Below are 23,143 nucleotides of genomic sequence, written 5' to 3'. Positions count from 1 at the left end.
AAGCTTGATTCCCCTCCTCCCTCCAGCACGTATCCACTGCTGATAACTTCAGTGTGGGGTGGGGCCTGGAGATCACCTACCTATCTAGCATGGGAGTTTCGCTGGCCTGCTTTTGTGCGGGTCTTGTGCGGGTAACCACCTATGCAGTGAGCTCATGAACTTGACAGCCAGGTCACGTTCAGCCGATGGCATTCGGCAGCACACCTCCTCACCCTCCAACTCTCACATTCTTTCTGTCTCCTCGTTTGCACTGTGACCCAAGCAAGAAGGACACAGAAGACAGCCGAACTCTCTAGGCATCAGTGGTGCTGGGGTTGATGGAGACAGTCTGTTTCGCTGAGTCGTCAAAGTCTCCTAGTCTCGGCCCTGTGATCAGATGTGCATCTCTCTGTTGACTGCTATCTACTGCAGTCAACAGAGAGAAAGTTTCTCTGACAAGGGTGAGAGCAGCCAGGGTCTGTCAGTGTCAGGAGCTATCAGGACTGAGGAAGTTTGGGGCCCTACAGGATTTGAACTTAAAACCCCCACGCCTGGTTGAACTAAATTCTTAAACTATCTCTGCTTCCAATTCTACTTTTATCTCTGTCTCTAAGCGTGGCCAATCAGCTCTGCTGTTCTGGAACAACCTGACAGCCTCCTTCAGCATCTCTTGCATACAGGTAAGGAAGGGGAAGGTTGGGGTCTTTTAATAAAATGGGAGTCAGGGGGGAATAAAATGCGGGAGTGTAAAAAAATTAATTAATTAATTAATTTTAAAAAATAGGAGTCATTCATGCCTAGGGAATGTCACCCTTTGCCCTGGCCACGTTTCAGCCAGAGGTGGAGAGAGGACATAGGTGAGAAGCACTGTGCCCCAAGCAAGGACACAGAAGACAGCCGAATGACCTCACTCAACTCACAAGGCGTAGTTCAGATGCCTTTATCCACCCACTCCACAGGATGAAACTTTGCCAGATGTCACAGGGTGCACCCCAGGGGAGATGGCACTCCAACTCCATTCTCCAGTGTGCACTAGGGAGGAGACCATGTCGCGCCCAAGCATGCTGCTTTGGCGTAAAGGTTATTTTGAGTCATAGGAAATCAAGCAACCCCTACCGTGAAAAGCTACCTTTTTTTCTAATTGTATGCGAGCAGGACATACATGCACAAAGGTTTTTCTTCTCCCCTCTCTATCTCGAAGGACAAAGGTTGGACAACTAAAGACACACCCTTATTGGCTTGCAGAGTGCACCAGAGGAATCTACCCAACAGACTTCCTTAGCTATCTTTATCTACCATTAATTTCCTATATGTCTACTTCCCACAATGTTATTCTGGAGATACGAGGTCCTTTCCCCTTTATTTTGTCACTCATCTTAAAATATTTTATTATTACTATTACTAATTATTATTATTGTTATTATTTCTTGTTGAAAGTGCTATATATACTGGAACTTTGGACTGTTTCTTGGAGAATCACCTACTCTCTGGGTATCTCTCCCATGTCTCTGTGAAATGCACGTGTTAAATACACTTGCTTTCTCTTGCTTTTTTCTTTTGTTAAAGGAACCGTCATCTGAGAAAGCAGCAAAACAGGGATTATTTTTCCTCTTTCCCAGGTGTTTGGGACTAAGGAAGGAACAGAAAGGGAGGTGACATTCTATTTGGTAAGAGAAGAGAGCAACCAGCAGCAAAAAAGCCCAGCGGACTGAACGACTGTACCAAGATATGCTGTAAAAATAAAATGCTATGTTATCAGAGAGGAGGGGGTAGGTGCAGCGAGCCCTTGGCGGTGGAACTGCGCGTGCGCAAGGTCGACCCCTCCCCCGACCCCCGGGAAGGGCAAGTTGGGGCGGGGGTTGGGGGTTGGTTAGGCTCGGAGTTCAGGTACGTTATTGTGTTGCTTTCTTGTATTTACCTGAGCTGGGCACCCAGGATGGGTAGAAGGAGTCGAAAATTGTGTGTTGAGAGAAAGGGTGTCCTGATGGCATAAACCCTGGTTTCAGTTTGGGTTTAGAGAAAGAAACGTGTAGCGCGGCAATTGTTAGCAAGTGGCTTCTGCTCACTTCATGCAGTTTTGCAGGACTCAGGTTCACAGCTAAGGGAACAAACTTCTAAGTGAAAGGCAGTTTGATTTAAGAAGTCTGTATCCAGATGATAGGCAAACTCACCGCTTCGTAAATCCACTTTGTTTTCTTCCCGCTTTCACGTGATCTCTACCCGGAAATTATACGAGGCACAAAGGAGGAGCCTAATAATCTACAATAATAGTGGCTCAGAAAAAGTGGTAGGAGTCTTCAGATACCAAAATGGCTCCATTGCTCATGAGCCCGGATAGCTCAGTCGGTAGAGCATCAGACTTTTAATCTGAGGGTCCAGGGTTCAAGTCCCTGTTCGGGCGCTAACATTTTCTTTTAGAAAGTAATCAGGACAATTAGATTTAGGGTGCTAGACGAGTCTGGCCAAGGAAAGAAACGTTACAATTCTGGCGAGCACATCACAAGCTCGACGCGCCCTTGGGAAGCAGCTCGAAAGTTCGGGAGACTCGCCAGCAACCGCTTTGCTTCGGCCACATGCGCGCGGCTGGCTCTCGCTTTCCCCGTAAAGTCCCACCAAGTTCTCGGGAAAACTTGCTTCTCTGGGAACTGAGGACCCGCATAGAGCAGCTTGCCTCTTCACACCAGGTCCAGTTTCTCCTCGTATGAGTGTGCTCCTGATTGCTGGGAGATGCTGAAGCCGAGACAGAGGTGTCTGTTAGTGGGACAAAGGGGCACAGAGGAGAGTGCATTTCAGGGCTGGCACAAATCTAAGGTCAGTGCACATCCACGTCAAGTTCATACAGTCTCATCCGCATTCTTGCCGGATTTTAAGAACTTGACTTTGTAGACACAAGAAGTTTGCAAGTCCCGAGGTGGAATAGTTTTCCCTGGGAGGAGAAAACCGCTGGTTTGATACAGATGGAGTCTACGGTGATTGATTCAGGCCGCAGGGTGAAGCCTTCCTCCTCGATCGAAGGGGATGCGTGCAGAGCGAGACAGGCGCCATCCCACACTGATCCCACAGTGACCGCCCTTTCCTCACCAACAGCAGCCTCCTCAGAAGTAAAGGAATAATTAATTATCTTGGCTTCCTGTGATGACTAAACGGGACCAGAATGCTCTCCCAAGCTTAGAATCCACAGGAAAGGAGGTGTTTGTGATAATTACTAAGAGCCTTTACTCCAGCGATCAAATCAAATCAAATAACAAAAATATATGCCGAAACGGGTAAGGAGCTGTTTCAAAGAAACTTATACACTCAAAATCTCAGCCCTATGGCCCCAGACTTGACTGGTTGGTGTTTGTCAAAGGAGAGGGGACAGCAGGGTGAGGTTGGGCTCTGAAAATACCATGATCTGGATTCTGGGGGAAGGGACATTCACTGATTCCAGTTCTGTAGCTAGCGAGGCGCCCACTAAGTCGTAAACGTTCTACATCCATGGTCACACAGATAGCCCTGCTTAAAGTCAGTAGGTCTCAAAAACCCGCAACCAAACCGCAACCCCAAACAACAAATTCAGAATACATGAGTGTGGGAGAGAGTTGTACGAAGTCACTATCGCCGCCCTTCGCTCCCACCGTTTTCCGGCCACGCCGGTGCAGAACATTGGCCCTTTACCCTCCTGCTGCCTCCTTTCAGCTACAGTTTGCACGCGCCCGTCCCTGAAAGGCGACAGATTAAATACTGAATCTGCCATGACCCTGACCTTTCGGGCCTCGGGCAGATTTGGGTGATTGAGAGCAAATTGGTTACTGCGGTTAAGAATTTTCATCACGTCGACCTTCCAGCAGATGTGAGTGATGAATGGGACCCTAAGACCAAGCTATAGCCATATACCCACCAGGTATAGTATGTACATACATACATACATACACACATGCATACATACTACATATATATACATACTCCTGGGGACCCAAGGCTAAGGGTAGAGAAAGCTTAGAAACTAAACGAAGGTAACCCGGGACACATCTTGACATGATAGGAATTAATTTTGTTACTGTTCTTAAAACTGCAGAATTAAAAATTGCACACCTCTAAAAATGAAATTAAACATTGAAAAATTGGGAGTGAGGTGACTTGTTTATTCTATCTATTCTATTCTATTCATTTATTTTATTTTATTTTATTTTATTTTATTACTTTTCACTTTAAATTTCCTTTGGCATGGGGAAGAAGACCCACTACCCAAGCTGAAATAGCTCAGTTGGGAGAGCGTTAGACTGAAGATCTAAAGGTCCCTGGTTCGATCCCGGGTTTCAGCAGGGTGTAATTTTTTTTTTACTAGTGTTTCTTTCTCAACTCCAGTACAATAAGCCATCCCCGTGAAGACACAAAGATCCTCTTGGGAATGAGAGGCAAAAAACCAAGCGAAGGTCGCTGCTGCTGCCGCTTCCCCTTAGTTCCCAGATGATGGGGTCCTAGCTGTGATACGCGGCTCAGAATCTTCTATGGTGGAAGCCGACCGGTGGACAGAGTTTTATGGTTCCAATGCAAAGCCAAAAACAGATTGCACCAAAGTTCACCCCGGAACCAATGAGCTTATTAGGGTTATTTAGAGGTCATGGGTGAGGGTTATGGGCAGGGGCACGGGTGACCCCAAAGCAACCGCGCTGTTTGGAACCCAGCCTGGCTTCTCAGCGGCCCTGTGATGAGGAAGCCGCCCGCTCCACTGATCCCTTCCAGCTGTAGACTCCAGCTCTCGAGGTCATTCACAGAGTTGTGTTCACCGATGGAGTGCGGAGACTGCAAATTCAAAGATCCCTTGGCCCTCTCCGCCCGCTCCCCACTTTCTAGGAGAACAGCGGTCAACACGCTCAGCGGTGATGACGTCTAGTGGAACTCAAAAAGATGGCGGCCGCTGGGCTCGGCAGATGTGCCCACGTGCCTGCTGCACGGCGGACGCCTGGGTCTGCTCGCCTCTGCTAAGCCTGCAAGTTTCAGCGGCGGGCTTGAAGGTGGGCCTGGAAGTGTTTGCCTACACAACCACGTCCTGCTCAGCCGGGCCCGGCGGAGCGCACAGGGAATCGGGCTAAGAGCGCGTCCTAGCTGGAGACCATTGTCTTCCCTTGAAATACAGCTTTAGTAGCCCGGGTCCCACGCTTCGCCTTTAGTAAGAAGCATCGGAACACATCCCTCCTGACTGCAGCTGTGTAATGATTTTCGGTTGTATGCATGTCGATGTTTGAATACAAAATTCGCACCAACGTCACGTAACACCCACTTTCCAAGCAAAATCCAGGTGCGTGAGCTGAGTTCTCATTTTTATAAATTTCCCCTTCAAATAAGGGTAGGTAGGTAAGCAGTTGGGTCTTTGATTTATACCTGGGTATAGGAGCCTAAAACAACTTCCGCCCGAACAGGGACTTGAACCCTGGACCCTCAGATTAAAAGTCTGATGCTCTACCGACTGAGCTATCCGGGCTCTTAGCAAATGCCTGCTTCCTAGTTTATCCACAGTTAAAATTAGGTCCCGAGTCTTAATTCCAAGAAGTTGAAAACTTTTATTCTTTGTGTATTTCTTAACGGAAAAAAAAAAATCAAATATGTCTTTGTCCTCTCTTCACTTGTAGCCATTAAAGATTAAACAATTTGCTATGTTGTGCATTTCACGAGAGGAACGAACGCCTCATATTTTGGATCAGGCCTCCTGAGCTAGTGGAGACATTTCTGAGTCCAGTGTGTGTGTGTGTGTGTGTATGTGTATGTGTGTGTGTGTGTGTGTGTGTGTGTGTCTGTGTCTGTGTGTGTGTGTGTCTCTCTGTGTGTGTGTGCCTGTGTCTCTGTGTGTGTGTCTGTGTGTCTGTGTGTGTTTGTGTGTGTCTCTGTGTGTGTGTGTGTCTGTGTCTGTGTGCCTGTGTGTCTGTGTGTGTGTGTGTCTGTGTGTGTGTGTCTCTGTGTGTGTGTGTCTGTGTCTCTCTGTGTGTGTGTCTGTGTGTGTTTGTGTGTGTGTCTGTGTGTGTCTGTGTGTGTCTGTGTCTGTGTGCCTGTGTGTCTGTGTGTCTCTGTGGGTGTGTGTGTCTGTGTGTGTGCTGGCACTCCAGAGCGCCTTGTGGGTACATAGTTTGGACTTAGGTTTGCATTCGACCTTTCTTGAGCGTCCGCTGAGCCCCAGGACCCTGCACGCTCGTGGGCTCGGTCAGTGTAGGGCCGAGCCGAGCCGGGCGCTGCTCACGACGTCTTAGGGCAGAGCGCGGAGCCTCAGGCCCACGGGGTGCGGCCCGACGTCTGCAGCGACCCCCACGCCCACCCCAGCCCACCCCACGCCCACCCCACGCCCACCCCACGCCCACGCCCACGCCCACGCCCGGCTGAGCCTGATCCGCGGGCGACGTGGGGTCAGCGCCCCGGGGCCCAGAGCAGGCAGAGCGGAGGGCCAGGCTCCGGGGCACCGCGGCCGCTCTGGCTGCCCCGGGAGGTGGAGCCCGAGCCGCGTTCCCTTTCGCCGCTCCCCACGCCCCGTGGGCTGCCCCAGTCCGGTTCGATCCTAACAGAGGACCCGGCGCTGAAGGGTTGGGATTCAGTCTGCCCTGTCTGTCTCTGTTCAGTGGAGAAGCCGCAAAATGGCCCTGAAAGTAAATGTCCAGATGATGGAGCCTCCTGTTTATTTTCCTGCTGCCTTTCTCTCCGTCACACCTCACAGCTAAAGACCTTGCTGCTTATTTTTTCCTTTTTAAATATTAAATTTAAAAAGTTTTCTAACCATCCGCATGTGGATGATGTTGTGTCGTGTTTTTCTCTACCTCGTATCTGCTGCTCTTAGTCTTGATCCTAACGTCATAGGTGGCTGGCGGGGGGGAAAAGGAAAAATCGCGTTTACCAGAAGTGGGGTTCGAACCCACGCGGATATAAATCCATTGGATCTTAAGTCCAACGCCTTAACCACTCGGCCATTCTGGTATCTGAAGAACCTAGATTTTATTTATCAGCAACTGGAGCAATACTGCGGGATTTAACACTTTCCAAAGAACCGTAAAATTATTGTTTTTTTACTCATATAAAACAAAACAATGAAAAACAAAGTCACAGGGAGGGAGAGTAGTAACCCTGATTACACCTCCTCGCTCATTACTCCATTTCCGCATACAATAGCAATGTGACTGGCGCTGGAAAGTGATTGAGAAAGCACTCTGGCGCTAATAGCGAGATTCCTGATATTTCCAAAGGGGCAGACACAGGAAACCACCCGATAACTTTCCTTTTTTTATTTTAATGGATGCGCCAGGCAGGAGGTTTTAAGTTTTTAGTTAGCAATAGCCGTGCCACAGATCAACCTCACTGACTACCATGCTGCCACTGAGCAGGATGTTTTAATACTCGTGGACTTTGGTTCACTTTTCCTTCTTCCTAACTCCCGTACTCGATTCTTGTGTTGTAACTCTCTTATTAAAATAAAAGCGACTCTGGTGGGACTCGAACCCACAACCTTTGAATGCCTTCATCTGTCTAGAAGTCCAATGCGCTATCCATTGCGCCACAGAGCCAGGTGTGTTTCTGCCTCCGTACTGTCTACATCAGAGCAGGAGCGTCGACTCGGGGGGCGGAGCGCTCTCTCTTGCTCCATTCACAGCGGAGTGTGCCGCGGAGGGCGAGCAGAGAGGCGCCACTAGAGATCCCACGGCTTGTTGGAAGTTTCCTGCACAGAATACAAAAACATCTCGATCCCAAGTCCCTCCGTCACCAGAGCTCTACATGTAGTTAGTCGATCTGGCACGCCTGTTACTCGCCTGGTTCCATAGTGTAGCGGTTATCACGTCTGCTTTACACGCAGAAGGTCCTGGGTTCGAGCCCCAGTGGAACCACGTGGTGTACTTCATAACTTTTCTTTCTTGCTTCTGATTCATCTTAATGGTACTTCGGAGTCTCCTTTCGAAAGCAGTTGTGGTTTTCCCCAGCGTTGGAAAAAAAAAATCTGTGTTTACTTTGAAACATTTTCTTTAAGAGCAAATTATGAACTTTTTGTTGTTACCAGGCTAGTTTTCAAAGTATTCTTTTTTCATTACCCAATCTGAGAAAGCCTATCTAACACGTGGTTCCATAGTGTAGCGGTTATCACGTCTGCTTTACACGCAGAAGGTCCTGGGTTCGAGCCCCAGTGGAACCATTGTAACTTTTCCTTTAATTTTTTAATTTCCTTTTTAATTTTTTTCCCGAGAATTTGGGTTTTGTGCGTGAGCTATTGGGTCTGGATATCTACTACGGCCGGTCCGCTGGCGTTCTCGGTAGGTTTTCTCCAGTTCCCGGAGCTGGTGTGACTGCCCCCTCGTGGCCTCTTTGGGACGTGCTGGTGAGGGGATTGTGTCTCCTGGAGTCGCGGTGCCTGTGTGGCTTTCAAATAGTAGGTTTTGGGTGTCTGATTCGCCTTGGGCCACTTTTAAAAGTTGCTTCCATTGCGCAATGCAGCACGCCTACAATCTCCGCTTTAAAATAATTAAAAAGTTGCTACTATCAGTGCTGATTAGTTACAAGCCTGTTGGCCTCATGTTGATCTTACTGATATAAAAGTACGTATTGAGAAATACGCCAGGCACAAGGGAAGCGATTCAAAATCCCCCCTTTAGTTTTTAATTGTCAGAAGTTTCTTTTGTGACTCCTAGAAGTATCCTATTACTGTTCTGCACAAGTGCATCTCCTTACTGTAGCAGAAATTTCACATGGGCCGAAGGTTTAAACATTAGAAGTGTTTTGTTACGTGGTCATCAGGAGCAAACAGCACACTTTTTAGAGCGAAATTCCAAAATAAGAACAGACTTTTCCAAGCAGAAAAATTTAAAAGCCTGTAAATGATAACTAAAAGGACGGTGAATTTAACGGTGTAAAAACATCCAATCTCTTGTACAGGTACAGAATGTCAGAAATATATTGCAGAGACATATGGCAAAGCTGTGTTTGAAAAACCTGTCCTAGGCCGGGACTGGGGTGGGGAGGGTCTCCGTGGCTGGATTGGGGGCGGGAGGGTCTCAGTGGCGGGGTTGGGGGTGGGGAGGGTCTCCGTGGCTGGATTGGGGGCGGGAGGGTCTCCGTGGCGGGGTTGGGGGTGGGAGGGTCTCAGTGGGGGTGGGGGCTGGGGTGGGGGTGGGTCTCTGTGGCTGGATTAGGGGCGGGAGGGTCTCAGTGGTGGGGATGGGGGTGGGGAAGGTCTTCGTGGTGGGGTTGGGGTGGGGAGGGTCTCGGTGCAGTTCAGTCAGGCAATCGCCAACCTTGGTAAAACTGCTGAGTTGGTGACTGTCTTGTGCAGAAGGCGGCATCACGTGTTCTTCTGCTCCCTCTGCAGAGATGGTCCTGAACCCTGGGGTGGGTGGGTGGATGAATCACAGTCAGCGTTTATCTCGGCACTTGACTGGTCAACTTCTCTCGGGTGTAAGGCGGGGCAGAGTTCCTAACCAAGGGTGTGACCCTTGGGGGTGTTGCTTATCCGTTGTGTCCCTGGTTTCCTCTCTGCAAAGGTGGGATAGCCTTGTACGATTCTCCAGAGAGTTTGGTGAGCTAACGCTCTCCACAGTCTGCTATTATTCTGGCAGGAACACTTGGCACGGTTTGAGAACAAAACTGGGTCTTTCCCCCTTTTAGACATTTGTTTTGGAAACTGCTAACTGCCAAATATGTCAGATATTGGTGTGGTGGGCTGATTTCTTTGGCTTCTCTTTCTTCTGTATACTTATACTGTTTTTTCTTCCTTTTCGTGAAATTTCTTTTGTTTTTCTGACACAGGGTATCTCTGTATAACCCTGTCTGTCCTGGAACTTACCCTGTAGAACAGGCTGGCCTCAAACTCAAAGATCCTCTTGTCTCTGCCTCCTTTGCTGGGACGAGGAGAGTGCATCACCACCTCCCTTACTTGTGAAATTTGAATTAAACTATAACATCACCTCTTTCCCCTCCTCCCATGTGTCTACCCTCATCACGCTTTCTGGAATTGATGGCCTCTTTTTCTGCAATTGCTATGTCTCTCTCTCTCTGTCTCATACACACACACACACACACATTTCCACATAAATATATAAATACAATGCTGAGTGTATTTGCTGTTGCTTATACGTATACCATTTCAGGACTTTGGACTGGATAAGCAAATGAAGAAGCCTCTTTCTCTCTTTCTCAGTAGTCATTAGTGGCCTGTAGTTTTTCTGTCTAGGGCTCGAACACCATCAGATTTTCCCTACTCAGGACTAGTGAGATCGTGCATTTTAGAGGGGGAATCTAACACTACCACATTACCAGGCCAGCACAATTCCTAACCGATTCTAAACACCTGTCCCTATAACCACAGAGTTCTCACCCTCATCAAAGATGCTTCTCTTTGCAGCAGATGGAGACCCTTACAGAAAACCACAACTGGCTAAATACGGTGATTAACTGTAGGGACCCCAGTCCCAGTGGATACAACTCCAACACAACTCTTGTACCAGAAGTTCAAGGAACATCAAAGAAGAGGAGAGAGAGATCTCGTAAAGGCCAAAGGACCAGGAAGTCTGCTGGGAGATTGCATCTCCTAGAAATGACATGAACGCCTTGATACAACCGCCACATTGTCTCCCTACACAAAACACGAACAATGATGTCGGTTAACACTGTCTTTCCTTTAAGTGTGTTTCTGTGTCCCAACTGCCCTTTTTATAAGAGAACCAATTATAATGGTCAGAGTCCTTTTAGTGACTACATAGCTAGGGTCCTGAGCTGGATAAAAGGAGAAAGTCAGTTAAGCGCTGACATCGATCTCTCTCCGTGTCCTGACTTCAGGTGCATCGCGGCTGCTCGCCTCAAGCTCCCGGCACCATGCCTACCCTACCAGATGGACTCTGCCCTTGCCCTGTGCGCCAAAACCGAACATTCCTTTCTCAAGCTGTTTTTGCCTAGCACGTTGTCAGCACAAAGTAATGAATACACAAACTAAGGTTCCTGGCACTACGATCTTCAGTAAGTTATTTTTCCTCCTCCTCCTCTTCCTCCTCTACCCCATTTTCTTCCTTTTAAAAATATCCTTTGCAATTTCAATTTTTAAAAGATTTATTTTCATTTTAAGTTCTGATTCTGTGTTGCGCATGCAGCATGTGTGCAGTTGCCTGCAGAGGCCAGAAGAGGGCGTCTATCTGATCCTGTGGAGTTGGAGTATGGGGCTGTAATCGAAATTCCAGTCCTCATGATAAATCAGTAGGTTTTTACTGCTGAGCTATCTCTACAGCCCCCCCCCCCCACTGTCATTGTTCAAAAAATTATTTTTTGATTTATATTTATGTTACATGTATGGATGTTTTGACTGGATATATGTATGTGTACCATGCATGCCCGATGCCTGTGGAGGGCAGCAGTGGTCTTTGGATCCTCTGAAACTGGAGTTTTGGACGGTTGTGAGCCACCATGTGACTTCTAAGACCTGAATCTGGGTCCTCTGCAGAAAGCCCTAACCACTGAGCCATCCCCCCAGGGCTTCTTCCACTCCACTGTCAGTCTTAAAGGCCTCCCACCTCCCTCTCAGGTGTTTTGTCTTCTCTCAAATGATTTCTTGAGTTCCATCCCTGGGTCACCAGGCTGGGTCACTCCTTCCTTCCAGCTCTCAGTCTGTTTTGTGTTGTCAAGGGTGGAGGCCGGAGGCCTATTGGAGAAGCGGCTTTGAGATGCTGACTGGAATTCAGACAGAGACAGTCAGTTCCTGAGGCCCAGTCTGTAAGAGGTGCATTGTTCACTTACTTGAATGAGTTTCTAAGGCAATATACTTTTAAATAATGTTCTTGTAAAAGTTTGATATTCTTATGAAGTAGCTTTTATTCAAAGTCCTCTGTAATTCAGTTTCGTCGATCAAACAAAGAAAGGCCTTTTTGAAGGCCTTGTCTTTGAAGGTTTTCCAACAAAGCACAAATTTGCTTGTGGGAGAATGCCTTACCAGAGAGTGTTTAAGCTTCAAAAAAGGACTTATCATGGAGAAAGACATAGAATCGGAAGCTATCAGGTATTAAGAAGGTACAGCAGAAAAATCTTAGTGGTTATTGGTCAGGCAATGTTAAATAGTGCACAAAGACATGACCTATATATGAAAAAACTCCACTTTGTGTACATGGAAAATTCTCTCACCATGAGGACATGGTGAAGAGAAAAAAGTGAAGGAAAACAAAAATTCACTGACAACCCAAGGGATCACCAGACTGAAGCATCTGAGAGACACGCTTGCCCCCTGGGCTCTCCACGGCAAGCTTAGTGTGGTGGTTTGAATGACAATGGGCACCACAGGCTCATGTGTTGCAATGCTTGGTCCTCAGCTGGTGGAACTGTTTGGGAAGGACCAGGAGGCGTGGCCTGGTTGGAGGGGTGGGCTTTGAGGTTTCAAAACCCATGTCATGCCTCGTTAACGTTCTCTCTGCCTCCTGGTCATTGTCTCAACGTGTGAGCTCGCAGCTACTGCTCCAGAGTGAGAAGTCTCATGCCTGCCTCTGCCATGCTCCCCGCCGTGCTCCCCGCCGTGCTCCCTGCCGTGACGGTGATGGACTCTAACCCACCAGAACCACGTGTCCCAAATTAAGTGATTTCTTTTAGAAGTTTCCTTGGTCCTGGTGTCTCTTTACAGCAATTGGAAAGTAACTAAGACATGTTATCTACTCAGTTCTCAGTCTGTAAACACACACAGTTCTAGCAAGAATCCTGTAAACTTGGTTCAAGTGCTATGGCTCTGTGTTTATTCCATTTGGGGAGGTGCAGGAGGTAATAGCCTTGCTGGAGGAACTATATCACTGGGGAACTACATCACTGGGGGGTGAATCTCAAGGTTACACCATCCCCAAGCTCTGTCTCTGTTTCCTGTTTGTGGGCTGAGATGTGAGCTTTCAGCTATTTCTGCCGACATGTCTGGTGGCTGCCATGCTTCTCTGCTTTGATGGGGATGAACTCAGGAACCAGAAGCTCCAAATAAACTTTCTTCTTTGTGTTGTTTTGGTGGTGGTGTTTTATCATGCTGATTAAGAAACAACTAATTTACTAATTAAAAAATAACATACAACACAGGTTTTGAAATGTCTATCAAAAGGACTTAGAGGGGCTGGAGAGATGGCTCAGTGGTTAAGAGAAAGTGTTGCTCTTGCAGAGTCCCTGGGCTCAGCTCCCAGCACCTGTGTGGTGGATCACAAGCATTTACAGTTCCAGGAAATCTAATGCTCTCTTCTGACCTCCCAAGCACCAAGTACCAACTAACATGATACACACACACATATATATATGTGAGCAAACACTCAGATAAATCTAATTAGTACATCTAAAAAACAAAACCAATTTTAGCGATATAACTGAGAAATAAGGTTCCTATAATTAAATTTTTTTTGTGTATATTTTGAGATAGGGTCTCACTTTGTAGACTTGGCCAGTCTCAAATTCACTATGTAGACCAGGCTGGCCCTGGAACTCATTGAGATACATTTGCCTTTGCCTTTTGAGTGCTGGAATTAAAAACAAGAACCACCATATCCAGCTTAAGAATTATATCTTGTTTTCTATTTCTTCAGACAAAGACAGCTGCATGGACAAAAGACTGGCCTGGTGAAGTGGACAATGCAGTCCGGAGTTAGTGATAGTTGTTAGCTGTCATATGTGTGCTGGGAATTGAGCCCAAGCTTCTGGGAGGGTAGCCAGTGCGTCTAGCCTCCAGAAAGGAGGTTTTTGTTTGTTTTTTCCTTAGCTTCAATCTCTCGTACACAAGTATATCAGGCAGACTAAGGAAATGTGGACAGGGTAGGATTTCTTTCTTCCTGGAAGGCTGGTGAGGACCGAATGACTGTACAGTGATGAGTTTTGTAAGTACCAGAAGCGGTATGTACTGTTCGGTCAGGTGAGGGCAACCAAGCACCTTTCATGAAGCTGCAACAGAGAAGAGTTTCCGCCCTCCCTCTCTCTTTCATGTTTTGTGAGCTTGTTTCAGATCCTATACCTGTGTCTGAGGTAGGTGGGGTAGTGGAATGTATACTTATCTCAGAGTCAGATATCTCAGAGCTAGTTGTGCCTCCAGCATTAGTTAGATAGAAAATCTCTGATGAAATCTGAATTCTTTCTTTTGTTTCTAAGGGGCAGTTTAGAGGCTTCTTTAGGAAAATGGAGTGGAGATCTTCCAAAGGAAAACCAGTTCCATTAGTTCTGAGAGGAGGAATGGCTGGGTTTTATTAACTTTATTTTAGGTCCCTGGGAGGTCATTTTACTGATTATTGCCTGGACAATACATTGAGCAGCCACAATTCAAGATTCAAGTCGTGAGCTGCAGACAGCCTTCACGGCAGAGTACTTGCCTGGCATGTGTGAGGCCACAGGTTTGCTGGAAAAGAATATTTCTTGGTGTCTCACAAAGCACATGTACAAAGTGAAGGTAACCCTGTAAAGGCTTTCTTTTTGTAAAAAGGATGCACTCTTGTGAGCTATAAGTGTGCCATAACCCAAACCTAGCAAGCAAGCACACTGGGGAGGGAAATTTAGTTCATTTTTATGCTAATTGTGGTTGGCTGTGACTCTTCTCATTGATGGGAATGTGACCTCATACTGGGATGTGATTGTTATCAAGTTAAGGGGAAGGATGTGATAGTAAAGTCTAAGGGTTGTTGGGCACATAGACAGATACAGAGGGATTTCATGAGATGGGGGAAGTTTATGGATTATTGGCCCTTTGTATGTTAGCCCCTTTTAATAGGAAAAAATATCTCACAAGTTCAAATCCTAGCACTACACATAACAACAATAAGCCAACTAATATCATATAGACATATCGATAAAAAGATTATTATGAAACATTGTACATTATCACAGAAGTGTTGGTCTAAGGAGAGACAACAGAAATATATACAACTAAATAAACAAAAGGGATGGCTTAACAGAGGTGGGCTAGGTGACCAGTTCATGAAAGTATGTCTCTGTTCAAGGAGTCCTTGTTCTGGGAACACAATTTAACTCCAGGACTTTTGTTTTTAGTTTAATTTTATTTTTACTTATTCACTTTATATCCGCTCACTGCTCCATCCTGGTCACCCCCTCCCACAATTCTTCCCCCATCTTCTTCCCCTTTTCCTTTGAGTGGGTATGGGCTTCCCTGGGTATCCCCCCCCCCCCCCCCCCAACTCTTGCACTTCAAGACTCTGCCAGGCAAGGCACTTTCTCTCCCATTGAGGCCAGTCAAGGCAGCCCAGCCAGAAGAACATATCCAACAGTTTTTGGGATAGCCAGAGGTTTCTGGCCCATTGATATTTTGTTGTGAGAACTAACTCCCTGCTTTTGACATATTTTATTTCTTGGTGCCCAGAGATAGACAATGAGAACAGATTAAAATTTAAAAAAGTGTTTATAAGAGTATTTATTTCACTCTTGTATATGATATGATAACCGCAATAGGAAATGTCCAACAACAGAGAGCTGCTTAAACATAATTTCAAAACTCTATTCAACCAGATATGACAACGCTATTGAGAAGACCTAGGGTGTTTTATGTTTATAAGGGTAGAGAAAGTGTTCATGACATATTAGTAGAAAGTAACAGATCTCATAAAATTATATATAGTAGGATTTTTATAGGATGAGTTAATCTTTTATAAAAATTCCCAAGACTGATGACAAAGAAATTGAATCTTTTAGAAATCAGTTGGTATTGAAGGAAAGTCCAGATTGTAGATCTATCTATCTATCTATCTATCTATCTATCTATCTATCTATCATCTCTCTCTCTCTCTATATATATATATCTCCCCATTGATTGATTATCTAACAATTACATATATAACAATATTGTTTGAATATATATGGCTGCTGGAAATATATATGGTGGTGGCACACGCCTTTAATCCAGCACTTCGGAGGCAGAGGCAGGCGGATTTCTGAGTTCAAGGCCAGCCTGGTCTATAGAGTGAGTTCCAGGACATCCTGGGCTACAAAGAGAAACCCTGTCTCTAAAAATCAAAAAAGAAATATATATATATATGACTATAGATAGAAACAGTATCTAGAAATAAAAAATAAAAAGAATATTGCCCATTGTTTTTGTTCTTTCAGTTTTTTATTGTTTGCTAAGGATTATGTCAAACACAACAATGTATTTTTCAAGAGACTCCTACCTCAGGTTTACAAACTGACCTCAGGGCTTCAGTATGCTAGTCAAATGCTCTACCACTGAGCTAAGCTCCTACCCCCCCTCTCTCTCCATATATACATATACATATATATATATGTATATATATATGTGTGTGTGTGTGTGTGTGTATTTATTATGCATATATAAACCACCATAGAGGTATACTTAAAAAACTAGTTTATTTTTATGATTCGGATTATGTCTCTTATCCTTCACTTGGTCAGACGTTTAAACTCTTACTGAAGAGATCAATACAGAAATGACAGGAATACAGAGATGTAAGGTCTTATGAAAGGCAATTTTAAGACTACCATTGAAGTGACAGTGAGAGCTTACAGGGCCGAGGGCTGAGTAAGTTCCCATTAACAGCCAGGGCCATCCAAAGGCAAATGTGGAGGGACAGGAAGCTTGAGCACTGTTTTGCAAATGGGGAAATGGAGGATCGGAGAAGAGACTCGTCTGGAGCCCCTCCCCATCAAAGTTATGCATCCTGTGGACTTGGATTATGTGGAATTTCATTTGGGTTTGATGGGGAGTCTTCAGAATGGACATTTCCCTGCAACTTCTTTGTTTGGAGCAGTTCAGTTGAATTGGGCAAGGAAGAATTGCAAATAGGAAGGTTCCACCTGTGGAGGATCAGTGAATTGGAAAGTAGATACAACTGGTATGGTGGGATGTGTGTACTTGCATAACTGCACATGGAAGAGAACTGGGAGATGAATTTTTTAAAAAGCTCTCCCTTTGCTTTCTATCTTAAAAAGTATACAGGACCAGAAGTCTGAGGTTCTGGGAAAAAAATCAAGTCTTGAAAGTGATCAAATCACCATTTCAACTGACAAGTACCAAGTTGATAGCCTTCTGAGTTCAATGAAAGACACAGAAATGGAAACCAAAGTAATTAATGAGAACTCCTGAGAATGTACGTACCACATTGGAGCAGAATAAAGAAACCAGGTATAAAAAGTTTCCTTTGTTTTTAGAAGGGAAAACTCAAAATCCCAAGTACTTTGTTACCAATATGTTTGAGAAAATACCTTGTAATGAGATAGGCTATGAAGTCTATACTTCCTAATGAGGAAGACCCCTAACTTTATTATACATATCTTCTAACAATGTTGAACTTTCCTGTACCCTTCAAGTCACCTTCCTTATCTTGAGCAATAAATATTCTTTGTACTGTTCTGTCTTTTATCACCCCACACCTACAGAAATCATCACTGGCACACAAACCCTTTCTAGTTCATCCATAGTAATATTTCAAAGTTGGTCGAACATGGACTCATGTGTCCAGACACATGATCAGCATACAAACTACTCTCTAAAGCCGTAGTTTAGTAGAGTCACCTCATTAAAAACCCCCAACCTCTGGTTTCTACCCAAGAAGCAGAGGTGGCTATTTGATTGTATAAACTAACTGTAGAAATGAGTAATTTGTCAAGGATTACTTCTCCTTAAGGAAGACACACGTCTAAGTGTTAGTGGGTCAGGATCTTCTCTCTTAAAATCTCTTCTGCATGACTTTACCATGTGTCTCCATGGCAAGCCTGTGCTGAGTAACACTTCCTTAGCCTCATCCCCAACAGAAGAATTACAAAAGGCAATATTGTTGGTCCTGATTGTTGAAGTTCAATGGCTAGACTTCCCTTTTGGGAGAAAACTCTGTTGGGAGTTATTATAAGAGGTCCACCAGAAGATATGTGTGAACAAACCATTTGGCGTTAAGAGTCTCCTGTGTAGGCAGAGGAGGTCATGAGGCCTTATAGATCCTGCATCCAGAGCCTAGGTACCTTGCTTAATAGGCTCAGCAGGAGCAAACAAGTCTGTGTTTATAAGAGACTTGTACTGCTAGGCAGTGATGGTGCATGCCTTTAATCCCAGCACTTGGGAGGCAGGGGTAGGCTGATTTCTGGGTTTGAGGCCAGCCTGGTCTACAGAGTGAGTTCCAGGACAGAAAAAAAAAAAAAAAAAAAAAAAAAGAAAGAGATAGGTTTCTCTTTCTTTTAAAGAGATAGGTTTCTCTTTCTTGAAAACCTCATTAAGGTTTTCAAACTCTATTTTTTTTTTTTTTTTTTTTTTTTGGTTTTTTTGGATTTGTTTTTTTTCGAGACAGGGTTTCTCTATATAGCTCTGGCTGTCCTGGAACTCACTCTGCAGACCAGGCTGGCCTCAAACTCAGAAATCCGCCTGCCTCTGCCTCCCAGCATGCTGGGATTATAGGCGTGCACCACCACTGCCCAGCTTCAAACTCTATTTTTAATAAGGGTTCTTAAATGCTTTACCCTCCCTTCTAGCCCACCAGGTAGTAGAAAAGAAAGGTTGTTAGGAAACAGGGGAAGTGAGCCTGTTTAGAAATTGTTCTTTGGAGCAAATCTTGTCTGCATTGTCAGGAAATCAGCAGTTCAATTCATAGAAGTCAGTAGCAGCAGCTTGATCTACGTGCAAGTACTCCACAAATATACCAGCAGCCCAGTCCAGTAGTGTAGGGACAGCACACATGAATCAGCAGTGGTGGCATGACCCAGCAGAAACACCCAGGCCTCAGCCGAATTGGCACAAGTCAGAAAGAGTGATGGATACTCCCAGGGATGATAGAAGAATTTCTTTGTAGTGCCTCTCTTAATGAAGTGAAGATCAGCAACGACAAGAGACCAGGAAGTGTTGCAAAGCTAAATATGCAAGCCCCCCCCTCCACACACACACACTGTCCATGACCACTGACTCAGACCTGTTTATACTCCTTCCAAACAGCACGCGCCCTTCATGGGCCTTGCCTCACCACACGTCTTGCCTTCACATGAGTCTGTCTTAGCAAAACTTCATGTGAGTTTGTATCAGCTGACATCGTTCTGAAAATTGACCCAAGTCTGAGGAAGCAGAAAAAGGGTGCATTTCTCTCTGGCGTCATGGCAAACAGAGCTCAGCCAGCAATGTGACATTGGCAAACCAAGACATGTGTGCTGTTAGCAAAGAATCCTTCATCACACCTCCTTGCATGTGCTTGCTTTAGCAGAACATCTTTTTACCTGTGTCTGCTTCAGGAAACACTCCTTCACATGTTTGCCCCAGCAAAACACCATCCGACAAAACTGACTTTCCAAAGAAATTGTGGTTTTCCACTTCAGATAGGAATTTAGAAAAAGTGAACACAATTCTTTGTGTGGGTTTTTTTTTTTTTATCACATCTGTTTTTTTCTTGTTCATCTATTACGTATTCAGAGTTATCAAAGAGACAAAAAACAAAAAAGCAAAACAAAAAAAACCCCCAAAAAAACCCTACCACAGCTTGCTTTGTTCTTAAGGTTACCATGTTAAGTATTATCTATTTGTTTTTAATCTTTCCTGTGTGTGGGGGAACGGTATGTGTGTCTTCCTGTGGATATGCCTGTGTATGTAGGTATGTAGTCGCAATGGATGTGGAGGGAGGGCACCCTTGCTTTCTCTTCACCTTGCTTTTTGAGATAGTGACCCTCATGTGATGGGCTTAGACTCCTTAGAGGTGATATGATCTTTATAACCAAGAACTAAACACGCCTCTGTGCCGTTGCCTCTGGCTCATTTTTTTTAAATCTTCCTGATTAAATTGATTTTGGATTTCTTTCATATTTTGCAATAATTTGTCACATTTTTTTTTCCTTCTAGAACTTGTGAGCTCTTTTGGTATAAAGGTAGGCTAGGTAACCAGCTTGTGAAAGTACGTCTCTAGCGAAGGGGCTTTTTTTTTTTTCTCCAGAAGAAGGAAGAAAATGGAAGAGCATCTGGGTGACAGCCATTTCAAAAGAGATGGTTTTCTTCCTGACAGACTGATCACGGAGTGCGATGAAAGGAAAACAGACTGTGGAGCAGGAAGTTCCCAAGGATGTGAGAGATTCACGGTGATGGTGCTGAGGCTTCCTGTCAAGAGTTGTCACACCAGAAGCAAGGCAGATAGAATCTAGCTCGACTCTTGGGATTGAGCAACTTCCAGAAAGCAAATTCTTTCACTGTGGCACAGTTTCCCTGATCCTTCAGATCACATATCCCCTTTCAAGTGCATCTCTGGTAGAATAACAATATAATGACTGTATAATATGGTCTAAATTTTAATGTAGTCTTTTCAGTGGAATGTGGTTTGGACTTAAGGAGGGAAAAATTCAACCTCTCTCTGTCTCTCTGTCTCCCTGTCTCTGTCTCTGTCTCTGTCTCTGTCTCTCTCTCTCTCTCTCTCTCTCTCTCTGGTTTCTCTGTATAGCTCTGGCCATCTTGGAACTTTCTTTGTTGACCTGACAAGCTGGCTTTGAACTCAGAGATCCCCCTGCCTCTGTCTCCTGAGTGCTTGGATTAAAGGTGTACAGCACTGCCTGGCAAAAATTCTTTTTAAATGCATGCTCTGTGATTGCAATGTAGGATGCAGATATTACCTGAAAGTAACTCAGAATTCTGGCTTAGTCAGTAAGCCAGTAGATTCTGTCACTAACTCAATGCAATGGAGGAGATGGAGGAGATAGAGACCAACTCTGCACAAGAGAGATATCTAAATAGCAGTTCAACTTTATTAGTGTGAAATTACAGTTTAAAATTATAAGAAGTGATTATACATACAAGAAGGACTAGAATAAAAAAGATGAAGGAAGATTATCGTTATTATTTTATTTTTATATATATTCCTTCTTTTAATTTAATGTATATTTTTTACACTCCAGATTTTATTCCCCTCGGGGTCCACCCTTTGACTACATCTCATACCTCCTCCCTGACACCCCGTCTCCACGTGGATGTCCATACCCACTCCACCTCCCACCCCACCAGACCTCTAAACTTTTTGGGGCCTCCAGTCTCTTGAGTGTTAGGTGCATCTTCTCTGAGTGAACCCAGACAGTCCTCTGCTGTGTATGTCTTGGGGGCCTCATATCAGCTGGTGTACGCTGCCTGGTTGGTGATCCAGTCTCTGAGAGATCTCGGGGGTTCCAGGTTAATTGAGACTGCTGGTCCTCCTATAGGGTTGCCCTCCTCAGCTTCTTCCAGCCTTTCCCTAATTCAACAGCAGGGGTCAGCAGCTTCTGTCCATTGGTTGGGTGCAAATATCTGCACCTGACTCTTTCAGCTGCTTGTTGGGTCTTTCAGAGGGCAGTCATGCTAGGTCCCTTTTTGTGAGTGCTCCATGGCCTCAGTAACAGTGTCAGGCCTTGGGGCCTCCCCTTGAGCTGGAGCCCACTTTGGGCCTGTCGCTGGGCCTTCTTTTCCCCAGGCTCCTCTCCACCAATGGAGAAGATGAAGGAAAATAATTAAAAAAATGTAACAATAATAAAGCAAATGAAAAATACCAAGTGAAGGGTAAAGGTTTGGAACCTACTAGAACCCTTACACAATGCAAGTGCTATTTGAGATTGGTATGGCATCTTTACTACTTAATTATATAATTATATATATACACACACACATATAATATGTATCCTTATATATTATATTACCTAGAGATCTATTTTTATGTATTTCCTCTAAGGATATATATTTATACCTATGTCTGGCAAGAGATAACCGGAAAAGTGTTCACATCACAATTTCCTGAAACCAGGAAAGGACACATAACCCACTCCCCTCCATAGCAGAAAAGACAGTGTTGAACTACCCAGCAGCAATAAGACTGGTGAACATTGTAACAGTATGAGTGAATTTTTCAGACATTGTTATTATAAGTAACCTATGTACCAAAAACTAAATGTTCTTTTGTTTTATTAATGTAGATGCAATTGAAGGGAGCTTGAGGGAGGATTCTAAAGAATTAATAATGTGTCAACCTGATGCTTGTTACAAAGGCATTTTCAATTTGTATACAAATTTATTGAACTGTGCACGCAAGTGCATTCTTCTATATATAAATAAATTCTATTTTAAGAAAAAGTTAAAATTAAGAAACATGAAATACTTGGGAGGTAGGGGTAGAAGGATATCTGTGAGGTTCCAGACCGGCGAGGAGTCTGTAAGACCCTGTCTTAAAAAAAAAAATTAGTAAATATGTGACTATTTCCTCTGTAACATCTTAATGGCATGACTGAAGAATGACTTCTGTGGGCTGGATTGGTGACTTATTGTTTGTCACACCATGTAATGATCAGCTCTTGCTTAGACCCTAGGAAGAAGCTGGGAAGGTATGGTATAGACTTCCTGTTATCCAAGACACCAGGAAGCAGAGATGGGGGAATCCTGGATGAGTACCAGATCAATCAGGACTACACAGTGAGATCCTATCTCAAAAAAAATTAGTAAATATTGACTATTTCCTCTGTAACATCTTAATGGCATGTCTAAAGAGTGACTTTCGTGGTCTGGATGAATGATTCAGAGTTTGTCATGTTAGTGTAGTGATCAGCTCTTGTCTGGATTCTAGTAAGAAGCTGGGAAGATATGGTATAGACTTCCTGTTATCACAGCTACCTGGAAGCCCAGATGGGGAATCCTTGGGCCAAGATGCTTAGCTATACCTGTCTAATTAGAACACTCTGAGTTCAGAGACATCCTGTCTCAGAGAATAAAGTGGTGATCAGTCAAGGAAGACAGATGTTAACCTCTGTCCTCTATATTGTATGCAAGATGCATTTGTAGTACCTGTACACACATGTGATCCTGCCTCCATTAACAAACTTGACATAAATCAGAATGTAATGGATCATTCACTTTGAGAGCAGTTACTTTTCCTGTTGTATAACTATAGTATTCACCAGCTGCCGTCAGAGTCACCTTTCGGTTTTTAGCTTCTCAATCTCTCTCTCTCTCTCTCTCTCTCTCTCTCTCTCTCTCTCTCTCTCTCTCTCTCTCTCTTTAATGTGGCCAACCTCACTATACACACATAGATTTTTTTCTTCCGAATCTAGTTTTAATTTCTCTGATTTTATTTCACTTTGTTCTTCTAGTCTTTGGGGGGAAACCCCTAAAAGATCACACTTTTCCAAGAAGTACTCTCTTACTTATTCACTCACATGGAAAACTCACATCTTCTTGTCTCTCTCTTGCCTTAGTTCTTTGTCTTTCTCTATGGTTGTCCTGGAACTCATTCTGTAGACCAGG

At 44.6% G+C, this 23,143-nt stretch overlaps 1 protein-coding gene and 7 non-coding genes across 9 annotated transcripts in view; 4 read left to right on the top strand and 4 right to left on the bottom strand.

Moving 5' to 3' along the window:
* The window catches only part of Dtx4 (deltex E3 ubiquitin ligase 4), an 852,074-nt gene that overhangs the window by 303,190 nt on the left and 525,741 nt on the right, over positions 1-23,143 (bottom strand). The gene's annotated exons all lie outside the window — the stretch shown is intronic.
* Positions 2,308-2,380, top strand: Trnak-uuu (transfer RNA lysine (anticodon UUU)). Its single transcript has one exon. It is a non-coding gene; the product is annotated as a tRNA-Lys (tRNA).
* Trnaf-gaa (transfer RNA phenylalanine (anticodon GAA)) lies at positions 4,211-4,283 on the top strand. Its single transcript has one exon. It is a non-coding gene; the product is annotated as a tRNA-Phe (tRNA).
* On the bottom strand, positions 5,371-5,443 carry Trnak-uuu (transfer RNA lysine (anticodon UUU)). Its single transcript has one exon. It is a non-coding gene; the product is annotated as a tRNA-Lys (tRNA).
* On the bottom strand, positions 6,836-6,918 carry Trnal-uaa (transfer RNA leucine (anticodon UAA)). Its single transcript has one exon. It is a non-coding gene; the product is annotated as a tRNA-Leu (tRNA).
* Trnar-ucu (transfer RNA arginine (anticodon UCU)) lies at positions 7,417-7,502 on the bottom strand. Its single transcript is given in 2 exon segments — positions 7,417-7,452; positions 7,466-7,502. It is a non-coding gene; the product is annotated as a tRNA-Arg (tRNA).
* Trnav-uac (transfer RNA valine (anticodon UAC)) lies at positions 7,748-7,820 on the top strand. The gene has a single exon. It is a non-coding gene; the product is annotated as a tRNA-Val (tRNA).
* Trnav-uac (transfer RNA valine (anticodon UAC)) lies at positions 8,050-8,122 on the top strand. The gene has a single exon. It is a non-coding gene; the product is annotated as a tRNA-Val (tRNA).

Source organism: Apodemus sylvaticus, chromosome 1, assembly GCF_947179515.1.
Source record: "Apodemus sylvaticus chromosome 1, mApoSyl1.1, whole genome shotgun sequence".
Lineage (NCBI taxonomy): Eukaryota > Metazoa > Chordata > Mammalia > Rodentia > Muridae > Apodemus > Apodemus sylvaticus.
This window is presented reverse-complemented; position numbering and strand designations above follow the sequence as displayed.